Source organism: Narcine bancroftii, chromosome 4 (assembly GCF_036971445.1).
Source record: "Narcine bancroftii isolate sNarBan1 chromosome 4, sNarBan1.hap1, whole genome shotgun sequence".
Taxonomy (NCBI): domain Eukaryota; kingdom Metazoa; phylum Chordata; class Chondrichthyes; order Torpediniformes; family Narcinidae; genus Narcine; species Narcine bancroftii.
This window is the reverse complement of record NC_091472.1, coordinates 62,491,360-62,502,618: the sequence shown is the minus strand read 5'-3', so window position 1 is coordinate 62,502,618 and position 11,259 is coordinate 62,491,360. Positions and strand designations below refer to the sequence as shown.

Below are 11,259 nucleotides of genomic sequence, written 5' to 3'. Positions count from 1 at the left end.
ATTGAAAAAGAAAAGAAAAAGAAAAGAAAAGAAAAAGGAGGGGAGTGGTGGATGATAAAGCACAGGATATCTTTATTTTAAACCACTTGTAGTTGAATTGAAAGTGAGATTTGTAACAAGATCATCCCTTCTCAGAGATTACTATTGTTGATGATGAATATGGTTCAAATTGTCTGCAACAGGACTATTCATTATTTTGCTTTCTTGGTCTAGAATGGGAAATCTGGCCATAGAATACAACTAATACACAAGTCGGAGATCATTCTGCAGCTGTGCTTTGGGACCAACTGTGGCAAGTAGAAATTATTTCAGTGCCAGAAGGAGGCACCAGAGGAGAAGGAGGAACGATCAGTAAAAGAGGAGCAGAGTGGTGTGTAGTCGAGTTGTTCACACCTGCTCCATTAAGAATTTCAGAAAGCTTTACTTCAAGGAAAAGTAAACAGCTGTCAGGAGTTGGTACCCATAGTAGCATCTGAGGAATCCAGAGCAGCACATTCCTGACATCTTTCAGTGGACAAGAGACCTCCTCATATGCACACAAAAGGAGTACTTTGATACAGGGTAATTAAAAACTAGTCTCCACAAGATTGTTGGTGGGACCAATTCTTCACAGATTTGACCCTTGTTTTGCCATTAATTAGAGACACAAGTGACTTCAAATGCTGAAATTGGAGCAAAAAACTAATTGCTGGAGGAACATGATGGGTCAGGCAGCATTTGTGGAGACAAAGAGATGGTTGAAGTTTTAACCACCAGTCCGGATGAGGGTGAACCATTGATCCTCCCTTTGCCTCCACAGATGTTCCAGACCCACTGGGTTCCTTCAGCATTTGGCTTTGGAATTAAATTGGGATGATTTGTATCCAAAAGAGCACAACAGTGACCAACTTTTCTAAAATGTTCTTGCAGTCCTCAGTTGTTTTATCTGAGATTGTCTCTTCACTGCAATATCAATATTCCTTTAATTGCATTCTTATGCCGTGCTGTTTTTGTCACAGTTTAAAAAAAACCTGCCTTTTACTCCCCAGAAGATACAAATTCCTGACTCACTACATATAGGATGATTCTGGGTCAGTTCGGTCACTTGCCACTACATTGTTTCTCATTCTCATTTAATGGATGTAGGAAAAGAGTTATCCCACCTCTGTGGCCGAACATTACCTCTGTTTCCAACAACTCCTGTCCCCACTGTGTTGTATAGGTAGGTCATCAGAATACAATTTAATTCCCTGTACTGTTTTTATTCCACTATTGTTGTGCCATGATAAAATAATGAGGATTAGACACAACACTGTCAAGTTGGAAAATATACTGGACGTCTTTATAACAGTTCGCAATGACCATGAATTAGAGTTCAAAACAACTGTCAGTTTTATGGACATTAATTGTACAAGCCTTTCTATTAAACTTTCCTGTGACACTGAATGTTTCTCCTTCAGGCACTATTTAATCTTTAACAATTGATTGCTCAACAGGAGGTTCAAGGCCATAAGACGAAGGAGCAGAAATAGGCTATTCAGCCTATCGAGCCGATCCATTTCCCCACTCAGTTCCACTGCCCAGCCTTCTCCCATAATCTTTGATGCCTTAGCTAATCAAGAAACAATCAATCTCTGCCTTAAAAACACCCAATCACCTGGCCTCTAGAATCACCTGTGACAATAATTTCCACAAATTTACCACTCTCTTGACTGAAGTTATTCTGACACATCTCTATTCTGAGCAGACACCCTTCAATCCTGAAGTTGTGCCTTTTTGTCTGAGACTCTCCCACCATGGGAAACAACCTTACTATGTCTACTCTGTCCATGGATTTCAACATTCAAAATGTTTCCATGACATTTATTTATCTATTTTTAGACATACAGCACAGTAACAGGCCACTTTGGCCCACGAGTCTGTGCCACCCAATTTACACCCGACTAACCTACACCCCCTAGTATGGGAGGAAACTAGAGCCCCCAGAGAAAATCCATGTAGACACTGGGAGAACGTACAAGCTCCTTACAGACAGTGTGGGATTTGAACCTTGATCCAGTCCCAAACACTGGCGCTGTAAAGGCGTTGCACTAACCACTACACCAATTGTGCTGCCCTTTCTCCACTTTCTCCTAAATTCTAAAGAGTACAGGCCAAGAGCTGTCAAATGCTCCTCATATTACAACCCTTTCATTCCTGGAATTATCCTTGTGAACCTCCTCTGAGCCGTCTCCAATATCAGGACATCCTTGCTTAAATGATGAGCCCAAAACAGCTCACAATACTCCAAGCAAGATCTCATCAGTGCCTTACATAATGTTAGCATCACATCCTTGCTTTTGTATTCTATTCCTCTTGAAATGAATGCCAGCATTGTATTTGCCTTCTTTACCACCCAACTCAGTATTCAAGAGTACTTTCAGATTACCCTGCACAAGGACTCACAGATCCCTTTGTATCTAGGTATTTTCAATTTTCTTCCATTTAGAAAATAGTCTGCCTGTTTATTTTTTTCTACCAAAGTGCACAAGCATACACTTTCTGACATTGTATTTCATTTGCCACTTGTCTGCCCATTCTCCTAATCTGTCCAAGTCCTTCTGCCACCTCCCTGTTTCCTCTACATACCTGCTCTTCCACCTATCTTTGTATCACCTGCAAATGTGGCCACAAAGCCATTCATTCCATAATTTAAATAATTAATATACAATATTTTTTAAAAAGTAGCCCTGCACCAATCCCTGAGGTAACTAGCAGCCAACCAGATTTTGATCCCCGTATTCTGACTTTCTGCTTCCTGCCAATCAGCCATTGCTCTACTCACACTAGTCTCTCTTTCTCTTTGACTTGGCTTCGCGGATGAAGGTTTATGGAGGGGTATGTCCACGTCTGGTGCAGGCTCATTGGTGACTGGCAAGTCTGATGCGGGACAGGCAGGCACGGTTGCAGCGGTTGCAAGGGAAAATTGGTTGGTTGGGGTTGGGTGTTTGGTTTTTCCTCCTTTGTCTTTTGTCATTGAGGTGGGCTCTGCGGTCTTCTTCAAAGGAGGTTGCTGCCCGCCGAACTGTGAGGCGCCAAGATGCACGGTTGGAGGTGATATCAGCCCACTGGCGGTGGTCAATGTGGCAGGCACCAAGAGATTTCTTTAAGCAGTCCTTGTACCTCTTCTTTGGTGCACCTGTCTCGGTGGACAGTGGAGAGGTCGCCATAGAACACGATCTTGGGAAGGCGATGGTCCTCCATTCTGGAGACTTGACCTACCCAGCGCAGTTGGGTCTTCAGCAGGATGGATTCGATGCTTGCGGACTCTGCCAGCTTAAGTACTTCGATGTTGGTGATGAAGTCACTCCAATGAATGTTGAGGATGGAGCAGAGACAGCGCTGATGGAAGCGTTCTAGGAGCCATAGGTGATGCCGGTAGAGGACCCATGATTCAGAGCCCAACAGGAGCGTGGGTATGACAATGGCTCTGTACACGCTGATCTTTGTGTGTTTCTTCAGGTGGTTGTTTTTCCAGACTCTTTTGTGTTGTCTTCCAAAGGCGCTATTTGCCTTGGCAAGTCTGTTGTCTATCTCGTTGTTGATCCTTGCATCAGATGAAATGGTGCAGCCGAGATAGGTAAACTGGTTGACCGTTTTTTGTTCTGTGTGCCCGATGGAGATGTGGGGGTGCTGGCAGTCAAGGTAGGGAGCTGATGGAGGACCTCAGTTTTCTTCAGGCTGACTTCCAGGCCAAACATTTTGGCAGTTTCCGCAAAACAGGACGTCATGCGCTGAAGAGCTGGCTCTGAATGGGCAACTAAAGCGTTATCGTCTGCAAAGAATAGTTCACGGACAAGTTGCTCTTGTGTCTTGGTGCGAGCTTGTAGGCGCCTCAGATTGAAGAGACTGCCATCTGTGCGGTACCGAATAAATGTACACTAGTACATTTCCTGTTATACCCTGGGGTCTTATCCCAAGTAACCTTGTGCAACACCTTGTTGAATGCCCTCTGAAAATCCAAATCATACCATCCACTGCATCTCCTTCATCTTGCCTGCTTATCATTTCTTCAAATAATTCCAATATGTTTGGCAAGCAAGATTATCTCAGAATGAAACCATGCAAGCTTTGGCCAATCTTATCATGTGCTTCAAGGTACTTAGCAACTTCATCCTTGACAGTCGACACCAACATCTTCCCAACCATTGATGTCTAGCTATCCAGTCTACAAATACCTTTCAACTGCCTCCCTCCCTTCTTGAATTGTGGGGTGACATTTGTGATTTTCCAGTCCTACAGGACAATACTATAATCTGTTGATTCCTGAAAGATCACTCCAATGCCGCCACAATCTCTACTCTTTCAGAATCCAACGGTACCATCCATCTGGTGCTTTTTGAGTACCTTCTCCCTTGAAATAGTAACTGCACTTACTTCTCTTCCCTGTTACCCTTCAGCATCTGGTACATTGCTAATGTTAGTAAAAACTTATGCGAAAAAAACTCATTCAGTTTTCTGACATTTCCTCGTCTCCCATTATTATTTGTCCAGCATCATTTTATAGTAGTCCTATATCTACTTTAACCTCTCTTTCACTCTTTATATATTTAGAGAAGCTTTGATATTACTAGTATTTGCCAGCCTACTTTCATGGTTCATTATTTCCTCTCTATGAGAGATTTAGTTTCCTTCTGCAAGTTTTTAAAAACTTCCCAATCCTCTACCTTCCCACTGAATTTTCCTTCCTTGCATGCTCTCCCTTTTTGCTTTTACGTTGTCAGCCACAGTTGTGGCACTTTACCGCTATTTTTCAGTATGCTTTTATCCTGCACCTTCCTCATTTCTTCCAGAAATTCCATCCATCTTTCCCACTGGTGTCCCCTTCCAATCTTCTTCGGCCAGTTCCTCTCTTATCCACTGTAATTCCTTTACTCCACTTAAATACTGACACATCTAACTTTAATTTCTCCTTATTTTTTTAAATGTCAAATTCAACTCAGTCATATGGTCATCACTGCCCCCAAACAGTTGCTTTACACTAAGCTCTCTAATCATCACTTGCGCATTACACAACACCCAATCCAGTGCAGCCGATCCCCTAGTGGGTTAATCAACAAGCTGTTCAAAGAAGTCAGCTCATAGGCATTCTACAAATTCTGCCTTGACATCTAGTTTCAACCTCGATTTCCCAAACTACTTGCATGTTAAAATGCCTCATAACATTACCCTTCCAGAACCATGGAAAACTACAGCACAGAAAACAGGCCATTCTGCTCTTCGAGTCTGTACCAAACATCATTCCTCTAGCCCCACTAACCCTAACCCTAGCCCCACTGACCGGCACCCATTCCATAACCTTCCTCCAGACCACACCCATCCATGTATCTATCCAATTTATTCTTAAAACTTAAGAGTGAACTAGCATTTGCCACATCAGATAGCAGTTCATTCCACACTCCTATCACTCTCTGAGTGAAGAAGTTCCCCCTAAACTTTTCCCCTTTCAGGCTCAAACCATGTCCTCTCATATTTATTTATCCTAATCTGTGGAAAGAGCCTACTCACATTTTCTGTCTATTCCCCTCATAATTTTGTAAACCTCTCTCAAATTTCCCCTCATTCTTCTACGCTCCAATGAATAAAGTCAAAACCTATTTAATCTTTCCCTGCAACTCAACTACTGAAGACACGGTAACAGTAAACCTTCTCTGCACTCGTTCGATCTTACTGATATCCTTCCTGTAGTTTGGCGACCAGAACTGCACACGATACTCCAAATTTGGCCTCACCAATGCTTTGTACAACCTCATCGTAACATTCCAACTCCTGACCTGAATACTTTGATTTATGAAGGCCAAGATGCCAAAAGCTTTCTTTACAACCCTGTCTACATGTGATGCCACTTTCAGGGAATTATATATCTGTACTCCCAGATCTCTTTGTTCCTCCACACTTCTCAATGCCCTACCATTTACTATGCAGGTCCTACCTTGGTTAGTTCTTCGAAAATGCAACACCTCATACTTGTCTGCATTAAATTCCATCTGCCATTTTCTGTCCCATTTTTTCAGTTGATCCAGATCCCTCTGCAAGATTTGAAAACCTTCCTTACTGTCCACAACACCTCCAATCTTAGTGTCATCAGCAAACTTGCTGATCCAATTTCCCACATTATCATCAGATCATTGATATAGACAACAAGCAACAATGCTCCCAAAACCAATCCCTGAAGCACACCACTAAACATGGGCTTCTTGTCTGAGAAGCAATCATCCACTACCACTCTCTGTCTTCTCCCACTCAGCTAATTTCAAATTCATTTTACAACCACTCTATAGATATCTAGTGTCTGAACCTTCTGAACTAACCTCCCATATGGAACTAACATCCACTACCTTTCCTTCATCTACTTTCTTGGTTCCCTCCTCAAAAAACTCTGTAAGATTCGTTAAACACGACCTACCATGCACAAAGCCATGCTGACTAACCTTAATCAGCCCTTGGCTGTCCAAATACCTATCTATCAGAACACCCTCTAATAATTTACCAACTATTGACATCAGGCTCACTGATCTATAATTTCCTGCTTTACATTTGGAGCCTTTTTTAACAATGGAACGATATGAGCTACTGTTCAATCCTCTGGCACCTCACCCATGTCTAAGGACATTTTACATATTTCTGTCAGGACCCCTGTAATTTCTAGCCTCCCTCAAGGTCCGAGGGAATATCATGTCAGTCTCAAGCGATTTATTCACTGTTAATTCGCTGTAAGGCAGCAAGTACCTCCTTGCAGCAAATACCTCCTCTTCTTTAATCTCTACATGTCCATGCCACTGCTTGTTTTCCTTCCTTCCTTCCTTATACACCATGCCTGTTTCCTAAGTAAATACTGATGCAAAAAAACTGTTTAAGATCTACCCCATTATGTGAGGCTCCAAATATAGACGACCACTCTGATCTTCTAGGGGACCACTTTTGTCCCTTACTATTTTGACACACCTTTTCTATTTGCTGTTGTAATTGGTTGTCCACATCTGGCTACTGCTTGGAGGTCTGTAGATAAGGGCTAACAGTGACCTTTTACTCTTGCCATTTCTTAACTCAGCCCAAAATGATTCTATATAATCTGATCCTATGTCACCTCTTTCTAATGATTTTGTCGTTCTTACTAACTCAGCCACATGACTCCCTCTGCTTATCTCCCTATCCTTTTGATACATTGTGTATCCTTGGATATTCAGCTCCCAATGACATCCACCCTTTAAACACAATTCTGTGATGGGTACAACATCATGCCTGCCAATCTGTAGCTGTACTTCAAGGTCATCCACATTATTTCATATGCAATGTGCATTTAAATACAAAACCTTTAGCCCTGTATTTGTTTCTATTTTTGACTGGTCTCTGTGGCATTGTAACTCATCCCAATGGTTACAATTTTGCCCTGTCTGCCTGTCCTTCCACATAAACTCCTTACCAGCTGTCCCTGTTCATGAACTAATTGCCTCTTCACTTCGATTCCCACCACCCTTGTGAATCTACATCCCCCCCCCACCCCCGCCCCCACCCCAACAGCATTAGCACTTGAATCTCAGGGGGACCAATATCCTGGTGGGGAGGTTTGCTAAGGCTACTGGGGTATATTTAAACTAGAATTGTTGAGGGGTGGGAACTGAACTGAAGAGACTGGGGAAGAGGTGGTTGCCTCACAAATAGAGGAAGCTTGAAGACAGTGTGTGAAGGAGGATCGGCAGGTGATAGAAAAGGGAAGTGCTCAAATGGATGGTTTGAGATGTGTCATCTTAATGCAAGGAATATTGTGAACAAAGTGGATGAGCTTAGAGCTTGGATCAGTACTTGGAACGATGAAGTGGTGGCCATTACAGAGACTTGGATGACTCAGGGACAGGAATGATTACTTTGAGTGCCGGGTTTTAGATGTTTCAGAAAGGACCGGGAGGGAGGTAAAAGAGGTGTTGATCAGAGATAGTATCACGGCTGCAGAAAAGGAGGTCTTTATGGAGAGATTATCTATAGAGTCTCGGTGGGTGGAAGTTAGGATAGGAACAGAAAAGGGCTAATAACTTTACTGGGTGTTTTTAAAAAATATATAGGCAACCCAATCAGGACATGGATATCAAAGAGCAGATAGGGAAACAGATCCTGGAAAGGTGTAAAAATAAGAGTGGCTGTGATGGGAAATTTTTAATTTCCCAAATATCGATTGACATCTCCCTAGAGCAAGTGGTTTAGATGGGGTGGAGTTTGTTGGATGTTCAGGAAGGTTTCTTGGCACAATATGTAGATAAGCTTACAAGAGGAGAGACTATACTTGATTTGGTATTGGGAAATGAACCTGGTCAGGTGTCAGATCTCTCAGTGGGAGTGCATTTTGGAGATAATGAGCATAATTTTATCTCCTTTAGCATTGGAGAGAGATTGGAACAGACAAGTTAGAAAAGCATCTAATTGGAGCAAGGGAAATTATGCGTTATCATGCAGGAAATTGGAAGCTTAAATTGGGAACCGATGTTCTTAGGCAAAAGTACAGAAGAAATGTGTCAAATATTCAGGGGCTATTTGTGTGGAATTCTGCATAGTTATGTTCTAATGAGACAGGGAAGTTATGGTAGGGTACAGGAACCATAGTATATAAAGGCTGAAATAAATCTAGTCAAGAAGAAAAGTAAAGCTTACTGCGGTAAACTACTGTTGTGCTATAATTGGCTGCTGCCAGCTGGACATGCTCCCTGAGACGGATCCTATCCATAGCCCTTTGCATGCTCCCCATTTCACTCTGCCTTGATCAGTCAATGAGGTTGATGGCTGTTTCGGTCTATAGTTAACAACTTCAGTCTTTTGTGATTATTGATGGTACATCACTTTTAAAAGGTTTAGAGAGCTAGGTAATGTTAGTGGATCTAGAAGATTATAAAGCTAACAGGAAGGAGCTTTAAAATAAAATTAGGAAATCCAGAAGAGGTTTGGCCTTGGCGGGCAGGATTAAGGAAAACCCCAAGGCATTCTAACAATATGTGAAAAGGAAGAGGATAAGATGTGAAAGAATAGGACCTATCAAACGTGGCAGTGGGAAAATGTGAATGAAACCGGAGGAAATAGCAGAGTTACTTAATGAATACTTTACTTCACTATTCACTATGGAAAAAGATCTCGGTGATTGTAGTGATGACTTGCAGCAGACTGAAAAGCTTGAGCATGTAGATATTGAGACAGGATGTATTGGAGCTTTTGGAAAACATCAAATTGGATAAGTTGCTGTATGAAATGTACTTTAGGATACTGTGGGAGGTGAGGGAGAAGATAGCTGAGCCCCTGGCAATGATCTTTGAATCATGAATGGGGATGGGAGAGGTTCCCGAGGATTGGAGGGTTGTAAATGTTGTTCCTTTATTCAAGGAAGGGAGTAGAAATAGCCCAGGATATTATAAACTAGTGAGCCTTACTTCAGTGGTTGGTAAGTTGGAGACGATCCTGATAGGCAGGATTTATGAACATTTGGAGAGGTATAATACGATTAGGAATAGTCAGTATGGCTTTGTCAAGGGCAGGTTATACCTTATGAATCCAATTGAATTTTTTGAGGATGTGATGGAAGCACAGTAGTTGTAGTGTATATAGATTTCAGCAAGTCATTTGTTAAGGTACCCCATGCAAGGGAGAAAGTAAGGAGGCAGGGGAACCAAAGGGGCATTGCTTTGTAGATTCAGAATTGGCTTGCTCACAGAAGGCAAAAAGTGGTTGTAGATGGGTCAAATTCTGCAAGGAGGTCAGTAACCAGTGGTATGCCACAGGGATCGGTTCTGGGACCCTTATTCATGATTTTTATAAACTATAATAAGAGGCATTGATCATTTGATAGTCAGAGGCATTTTCCCCAGGGTGCTGGTGAGTAGTACAGTGGAGGTGTCAGGGGTATGGTTTTTTTTTGTCCTTCTCACACACAACCCCCCCACCCCCACCAGGAGAGAGTGATGGGTGCATGGAATGGGCTTCCAGCAACAGTGGTGGAGATAGATATGACATGGCCTTTTAAGAGACATTTGGTTTGGTACATGGAGCTTAAAAGGGGTACAGTTAAGCCTAGTAATTCTAAAATAGGGACAAATTTTGGAACAACTTGTGGGCTGAAGGGCCTGTATTGTGCTGTAGGTTTCCTAGGTTCAAACCTCCCTGCCAGTATATTGATTTCCCTTCAGTTCAGGGGAATCCATGCCATCTGTACAGGTCACTGCCCCAGAAGGATCCAATGGTTCAAGAATTTGAAACCCTGCCCCCTGCACCATTTCTTCAACCACTTAATTGCCTGCACTATCCTATTCTGTCCTTTCATAGCTCATAGCACCAGGAACAATCTAGAGGTGACCACCTTGGAGGAACTGCTTCTTAGCCTCTTTCCCAACTCCTTAAACTTACCTTTCAGGAACTCTACCCTTCGCCAGTCATTGATACCAATATTTTCCAAGACCTCTAGCTGTTCACCCTCTCAATTAAGAATATTCTGCAACCATTCAGACATTTTGGACCCAAGGATCCTGGAGGCAGTGCCCTATCCTGGAGTCTCTTTTGCATTCACAGAATCCCTGGCTATCAAGTACCCATGGCTAGCGCTCTATCTTCCCCTCTGAGGTTCAGAGTCAACCATCATACTATCAGTCTAAAACTAACTTGTCCAGATAGCTCATCCTCCTCAGCAATATCCAAAGGGGTATACTTATTGCCAACAAAAGTGGTCACAGGAATACCCTACACTGCCTACCTGATTCTTTAATCTCTCCTGACTATCACTCAGTTACCTTCCTCTTGCCTTCATGGTATGCTTGTGTCCCTGTAATTCCTATCACCCCCTCAGCCTGCCAAGTTCACTCAACTCCAATTCCTTAACACAGTTTGTCAGGAGCTTCAGTTGGATGCACTTATCAGGGATACATTTGGCTTCTCTGGCTATCTACATTATGGAGATATTCCTGCCCTGGCTGCCATTCCCACTCTTTAGGAAAATTTTTAAAAATGTTGAAAAAACCTAACCTTATCTATGTCTTTTGCTGAATCCCTTTGTTAGTCAATAGTGTTGTCCTTACCTCAACTCCTATACCACTGCCTCTGCTTGACAAAGGCCAAGCCCTATACTGGGCCACTCACTGTAACTGCTTGACTTGAGCTTCCCTGCCTTTTATTGGCTATAGCTAATTAGCCAATGAAAAGATTTAAACAAGAACCTACTTGTACTTTTTAAATCAGTGGTTCTCAGCTTTATTCTTTCCACTCATAGACCAC

General features: G+C 42.5%; 1 long non-coding RNA gene across 1 annotated transcript in view; it reads left to right on the top strand.

The window, feature by feature from the left end:
- The first annotated feature begins 219 nt into the window (after positions 1-219).
- Positions 220-11,259, top strand: part of LOC138760616 (uncharacterized) — a 34,140-nt gene continuing 23,100 nt past the window's right edge. Inside the window, exon 1 of the long non-coding RNA XR_011355755.1 lies at positions 220-561. This is a non-coding gene — a long non-coding RNA (uncharacterized lncRNA). The remainder of the gene's footprint in view (positions 562-11,259) is intronic.